Source organism: Corvus moneduloides, chromosome 14 (assembly GCF_009650955.1).
Source record: "Corvus moneduloides isolate bCorMon1 chromosome 14, bCorMon1.pri, whole genome shotgun sequence".
Taxonomy (NCBI): Eukaryota; Metazoa; Chordata; class Aves; order Passeriformes; family Corvidae; genus Corvus; species Corvus moneduloides.
The window spans coordinates 6,675,365-6,682,709 of NC_045489.1; the positions used below are offsets into that span (position 1 = coordinate 6,675,365).

General features: G+C 47.9%; 1 long non-coding RNA gene across 1 annotated transcript; it reads right to left on the minus strand.

The window, feature by feature from the left end:
* Positions 1–1,910: 1,910 nt before the first annotated feature.
* LOC116451004 lies at positions 1,911–6,451 on the minus strand. The gene is made up of 3 exons (XR_004243041.1): positions 6,365–6,451; positions 4,966–5,042; positions 1,911–2,963 (listed from the first exon to the last, which is right to left on the minus strand). It is a non-coding gene; the product is annotated as an uncharacterized LOC116451004 (long non-coding RNA).
* Between the last annotated feature and the right edge of the window lie 894 nt (positions 6,452–7,345).

Genomic DNA, 7,345 nt, shown 5'->3' on the forward strand with positions numbered 1-7,345 from the left:
TGCCGTGGGTCATCGCTTCTCAGGTCAGCAGCCCAACAGCAGGGTCACATTGCTATTTGTGGCCTGAGCACTGTGTAGAGCCACACTTTTACTTTTACTGCTCTGAATTTCAATGATGCTTCTTCTGCAGTACATGAGGTGGGCAAGATCAGAGAAAAAAATCTCCTGCCTATATTGTGAGGGCTTCGCAAACACAGTGACAGCCATGCAGGCAAGGCTGTGCTGGGTGTCAGGCTGTGCTCCAGGGAGGCAGACAGGGTCCAGTCTGTCCCTGTGGGACCCATGGCAGCCAGCCCTGAAGACCCCATGCTGCAGAAGCTGCTGGCATCAGCAGTTCCAGTGTGGTGCGGAACAAAGGAGTTGAGGGGAATGGGGAGCTGCAGCCACACTCAGGCAGGGCAGTAGCATATGGTGCAAGTTCAATACTGTGTGGGAAGGGAACTGAAAATTTCTCAGCTTCCCCATCCTTACCTCAGCAGATCTAGGCCCAAAACACATGACATGGCACTCCCCTTTCCCCCCCAAATGTCATCCTCATTAATTTTCAATTAGCTTGGTGTTTTGTGCAAGTTTTCCTGCTGTTACAAGCTCTGAGCTCCAGGTTCACTCATTGACTATGTAACACCATGATTTTTCAATCTTGTGATTCCTCCCAGCACTGATCTGCTCTGAGGAGGTCTGGACACCTTCCTCAGGAGACATGAAGCCTGGGAGAAGCTACAGAGGAAGAAGGCAGCAGGAGTTAAGAAAGGGGGAGCAGATGCTCCAGATAGACCAGCCCCCATGAACTCTGTGTTGTCAGTGCCTCTAGTTAGGGCAGCAAAAGGACTTTGGTCACAAGTAGCTGAACAGTGGAAACATATGAAGCCTGTCTCCAGTGCTGAGGTGTTTTCCCCTGTGCAGCAAGAATGTGATTATTTCTTTATTTTACTTTTGGCATGTTTTCCATGTTTGTAGTAAAACCTGTTGGCAACAACATTTTTCTTCTGGAAAACACAGAAGGTTTTGCTGTGTTGCATCACCATCAAACCAGAAAACTTCTCCTTTCCTTGCACTGGTCACTCAGCCAATGCTCATCTGCTGAGCCCTAGCTCTGCTCCAGAACGGAAGGAAAAGCTCAGCTCCTACCCTGAAAGGACACTGCCTCCCAAAAACACTCTGTGTCAAGTGGCCAGTTCCATGTCATGAGACTCACAGTTCCCCTTGCAGTGCCTGTCCCATGGAGGGGACTTGTTGGCTTTTGTGCCTGCTAGGTTAGTACCATACTTCAAGGAGCAGGGAGGTGGGAGATGAAGTCCCAGAGAAATTTGTCCCACTGTAATTTGGTGCTTGTTCTTGTAAGACAGGAAGGGGTTTACTTTCTTCCCCTTCACCCCAGTCATCTGGAGGGAACTGGGGGCTGAAAGGGAGAGTTATCTAAAAAGCAGAGGGCAAACTACTAAAAGCAAAAATTGAAAATGCATGAGAAAACAAGAATGAAGGGCATAAACGAACACTTCACCAGCTGTGGTGCAAAGGAGGTTGGGTCTGTTGAAACCTCGAGGTTTGAGTGACAGCAGGGCTTGGGGTTGACATGGCTGTATGCTTCATGGAGGATCCACTGTGGACAAAGCAAAGCCTGAAATCATAGACCTGGCTTTCTTTTGAAGCTAACCTCAGTCATAAAGGTCAGGGTGATGTCTGTGAGTCATGAGGAGGTGCTTGAGAGAGACCATGGGAATGTGAGTCGTAAGGAGTAGGGCCATTTCTGGACCACTTCTGGACCATGTGTGTCCAGAAGTGCACAAGCTATTCACAGAAAAAAGCAGAACACAATTTGCTTAGGCAATGATATACATTCATGGGTCCTGGCTTTGTACAAACTCCAACTTCTTCAAAATATTTACTAAGAAATAGTTGCAACAAAAAGGCCAAAAGCTTAGTATTGAAGTTTATTAGTATTCTCAAATATTGCAAAATTTGCTGGTGGTACTGTCCTAAAACTAGTCAGTAGGGTCTTTGGAGTTTTTATTTCTGAGTTTTCCATGTCAAATGCTTTCAGAGAGTTTGATTTGTCAAACTGGGCTGGATGCTGCCCCTGTCATTCCCCTACCCTGACATATCTGAAATGCTACAAGTCAGTTACTGAAAACACTTTGCAATCATTACATCTTCAAGTGGGATGATTTAGAGGGAATTCCTTTAATTAAACAGTAGAATAGGCAACCTTGTTGCAAGTGCTGATTAGGAATAACCATCCAAAGACAAGAAGTCTTCTCCAAACAGCAAGGCTCCCGGGAGGGGCAATGGACTCCATGGCCTAATTGAAAACAGATTGAGCAAACATGCATTTTTCACAGGTTAATGGGCCAGAGGGAAGTTAATCAGCAGCCTCATTAGCTTGTACTCCATATAAAAAAGATTCCTATATGTGCAAAGGAAAGATTCTTAATATGGATAATGCTGACTTTACCCATGATGTTGTGATTATAGTTGCTGGGACTTGTTAACTGAGCTTAATTAACAGCTGGCTAGTTAATGCTGTGTAAGAGAACAGCATTGTATTTGGATGCAAAGAACAAGGACCCAGGGCAAAATTCCCTGTCTTCACAGTGCAGAGGAGTTGCACCAGCACCACTTTTGCTCAGATTTACTGTTGGGAGGGATACCCTGACAGACACTTCCAAAACTGGGGTGGAAGGGAAACCTGGCAGCACAGGATCAGTCAGGTGTTCTGGAACAATGGTATGGGCTGTTCAATACCTCGGTGGGTTTCTGGAGAGGTGCCGAGCCTGGAGAGGAAGACTCCTGCCAGAGCAGGAGGAAAGGGCTGGACCCTCGGCATGGCGTTGCTCAGCAGTGCCTCACTTGGGGTATTTGACAAACTGACACTCTGCACACTGAGTGTCGGACTCAGCTTGTCAAATACACGCAGTGCCACACTGCAGCTCCCGGCGGTCACAGTGTCCTCGCTGGATGCCAACCTGGGCACACAGAGAGGGAAAAGAAGCACAGCAGCTGTTGTTAACTGCAGAGGCTTTTTCCAGTTAGCAAAAAGCATCATTAACCCTTCCCATATTTCCCCCTCCTACATGCTTTTTTGGGGGAGAGAGAACCACACCAGCAGACACTGCCTTCTGCTGAGGAAAATATCCATTATATTAATTCAAAAGTCAGAAAAAGAAGTATAACTCTGCCCCTGGGCATGCACATAGGGGATTACCATTGACTCTGTTGCAGGCTCCTCCATTTGGCAGAATACTATAAAGATTATGATGCTGAAAGAAAACCAAGCTCCACATAGAGAAACAATGAACTTCTTCAGAAGTGAAGTGAAACTTTCTCTTCTGCTGACAAACTAACCCCCTTCTGCTACATTTCTAGCAGACAGAAAAAGCCTTTGCTGCAATATGTGGAGCTTTCCATATGCTGGCATAATCCAGCCTTTAAGGGTGAACATCATATTCCCACACACACACTTCTTGCACAAAGACAAAAGATACTGTTACTCCCTTGTTCTTTTAACAGAAGTGTGCAGGAAATGCAGAAATGCACCTAAAGAAAACTAAATAACAAAACATACACAAGAGAAGATGTTGCACAGTATTACTCTGTTCTGTGTCCTTCTCAGATGCTGACTATTTAGCAATTCAGTTTAAAAACAGATTTGAAATTCTGATACTGTACAGCTCTCCCAGAAAAATCATACTGGCTCTTAATTCACACACCCATTCTGCACAACACTATTTATGTTATTCATACTCTTTCTGGACATGTCCAGATATGGCTGAGTTTTTAGCATGGCGTTTTAGCTTCCTTACCAGTCCACAGATTTTAATTTCACATGACCAGCATCACCAGTTTGTGAGAAAGTAGTAATGCTATTTATAATATATTTATTATTTATAATATATTTATAATATATTTTATGCTATCAATCTAAAATGTTTTAAATTATATTTTTGAAGGTAGATCATTAAAGACACTAAAGTAGAATTAAATTAAGTATATTATCAGCATCATTCAGAGGGCAGTTCATCAACCATTTGTATCTCTAACTTCTGTGACTATTTTACACAGATGATCATAGGATCCCATCTAATATCACACACAGAAACATACCTGGAAAGGGAGAGGTGAAAGCACAAAATAAAAAACAGTAATGGCAAATACATGTTCTCTGTACCCAGAAGAGAGTGGAGCAAGACTTAAGAGCAAAATAACAGCTACAGCTGTAAAGGTAAAATCAGTTGCTTGACTGAGTCACTACCTAGAGTTTGCAATTCTGGCATTCGCCTGTCTCCACCTTCGCCTTGGGTGCAATGTAGATAGTGACCAGTTCCGTGTTCTGGCTCCTCATTCCAAATGCAGTTCAGCCATGCTGGATAGAAGTATGTGGCAATGGATAAAAGCAGCATGTGCATGTCACGAACATAAGAAAACAGTGTTTATAAGCTGATTTAAGATCAGCCTATTGGAGTACATGTGAACCTGTGATCCCCAAAAGGACTCTAAGCCATACCAAAATGTGGGGAAGCTACTAGAAAAAGACTGAGCAGGCTCTTCCACAGGTGTCAGTGACAAGATTGCCTTCAGCTTCAGTGCTGATGTCTAACAGGGGCAGATCTGGCCTTGGAGGAGGAAGAAGAAAACAAGGCAGCACTGCTTCTGCAATTGCAGCTTAAAATAATCCCCGCCATTGTGGCTTTCTGAGGGGAAAAACAGACCCTTAAAATGTTGCTGTGAGGGATAGATAAGGGGACACAATGGAGATAATTCTATCAGCAGATGGAAATGGAACTTGCAACTCTACCCATAGAGATCATATCTGATGTGAATGGATTTGTCATTGTCAGAGTTTCTGGTTTCAAGCTAAAGTGGGTATTTCCAAGTAAAAGCTCAGTGTTATAAAACTGAGCAATCTACTGAATACTCTGAAGGCAAAACAAGAATTTTTCTTCCTGCATTCTTGAGTCAGTCCCTTACCAAAGTCACAAAAAGTCCCCTCCGGGCTGCACATCATCCCTCAGGTATTTTTACAGGGCTGTCAGACTGTTCTGCAACTGATAATGAAAATAAATGAAAAGTAAAATTATTGGATAAATTTGACTCTAAACCTAATAACAGCATGCATCAAAGTGTGGCTGTGTGGTTTTCACATGCTGAGTAGCAGAGTGCTAGGATGCAGGCTGCAGCCATTTCAAGGCATGCATTTATTATCCAGGATTTTAACTGGAATCAAGGTCATCTCTCTTTTCCACTTGGTGAAACACAAATCACAGCCTGAATTGAAAGTGAGTCCCCACAGATCTGTGGCAACAGGGTCCACTGAACCCCTGGCCAGCTGAAACTTTGGGTTGTGCTTCTCCTAGGAGCTGGAAGCCTTCATCATAACAGAGTAAAACAAGGCTTTGCTCATTGCAGGCTTCCACTGGCTGCTGTTCTGCTCTGTATAGGACCCTCCTATGCCCCCAGCCCTGCAGTGGACACTGCAGGGAGCTTTGCCAGACAAATGCTGGCTCACTCCAAAGCCCCCAGGAAGGGCCTGATAAGCACCCCATTACCTGGAGGTCACCAGCCTCACATGCTCCCACAGCCCCTGCAGTCACCTGAGCCCCACAGGCCCCATCCCTGCACACTGGACTCTGTCCCCATGGCTGCTCATTCTCCAGATGCCCAAAGAGGAGAAGAGGGGTGTGCGGTAAACTTTCATCTGCTGTACAGAAACCATCGGGACAGTGAGAAATGAAGAGCACACTTCACATAGCTGGGATAGGGTCTCTCCCTGGTTACACCCTCCTCCATCTCACACCCTCCCTTGTTCGTTGTTCACTGCCCCATCTATGACTAATTTAGATCAAAATCTCCCACTGCCAGCAGCTCAGAGGCAGCATGTGTGTATGTGAGAGCTGAAGGGGCACACACACATGCACCCTGGTGCCGAGTAGGGCTACATATCACTGCTAATCATAATTCATCCTCATCAAGGAGCCGTGGTCCAGAGCACAGTGCTCCCTGGCTGGGACCAGTGGAATTCCATCCCTGAGCCTGCCCTCCCCAAGCACATGCGGCCAAATGCTACCTCATCCCTGAAAGGAGGCACCAAAAAGCCCCTCCGGCTTAGGCAGACACAGCCCCATCACCAAAGGGAGGCAGCCCAAACCCGAGCAAGATGAAGACCCCCCGAAGCTCGAGGTGTATCACAGCGTGGGAGGACCGCTTTCTTCATTGCCAGGAACATGGACACCCCGCGGGTTTTGGTGTCCCAACACTCGTGGTCCTTTGGGACCTCCGAAGGGAGAAACAGTAGATGAACCCCGAAGGACAGATCCTCCCCTGTCCCCAGCCACCCCTTCCGCGGGCAGGACGGGGACCTGGCACCTACCATAGCTGGGCCATCCTGGCCCGCGACAGGCACGGCCGGCAGCGCAGGGCCGCAGCGGGGGTCGTGCAGGAGCGCGGTGGGGGAACAGCCCGGGCACACAGCTCGGTTTTGAAGGGGCTGCTCCTCCTTCAAGAGGAAGCTGCGAATGGGGAAGATAAGGCTGAGGTTAGATAACAGGAAATGTCTGGATGTGAGTGACAACACATCCAGGTTGTGAAAGCAGCTCTCCCCATCCTGCCGCGGGGCACGAGGCTCACGAGCGGGGTGAGGGCGAGTACCTCGGCCTCTGCCCAGCGCAGCCACGACGCCTCAGCGGGCCGGGCACGCGGGGCCTGCGGCCGATCCAGCCGCAGGCAGCACACGGAAGGGCACCTGGGAAGCTGTGAGCAGCCACACCGACAGTCCCAAGTCCAGCCGCCTCAGGCCATCCGTCTCACAGTGGTCAGGCTCTGCTGCCCTGGCTGCTGAGGAGCCATGCAGAGGGCTGTGAAGGCTCAAACAGCCAGAAGGGCTCTGCTTCAAGACACAGGCTCATGCTTGTACTGTGCACAGACGGGTGGATCTCTTACCCTGAGAGGAATCTGAGTGAGGTGCAGGGAAGCAGGGTTCTGTTCTCAGGGGTGGGCTGATGCTTCAGCCATTGCAGGAGGTTTTGCTCCAAAAGCTCCCCCAGCAAGGCTCACCTCGCTTTTGAATTCACGGCCATGCCTCAGTTCCTCTGTTCCCTCACACTCACATGAGTAGACAGGTTTTGCTTTCCCAGTTGCAGCACCAGACGAAGGAGCTGGCCCTGCTTCTGTGCTCCTGCCGGTCCCTCCACACACCCTCTGGTGTTTGCTGAGGTCCCCATCCCTTGTCTCTGGAGCATCCACAGTGCCTGCACAGAGAAGTAAACACCAGTGTTAGTTTAGAGTTGTAACCAAAGCAAGTCCCACAAGTTTCTCTTCTCCTGTCCGCCCCCCCCCCCCCAGTACAGCCCTC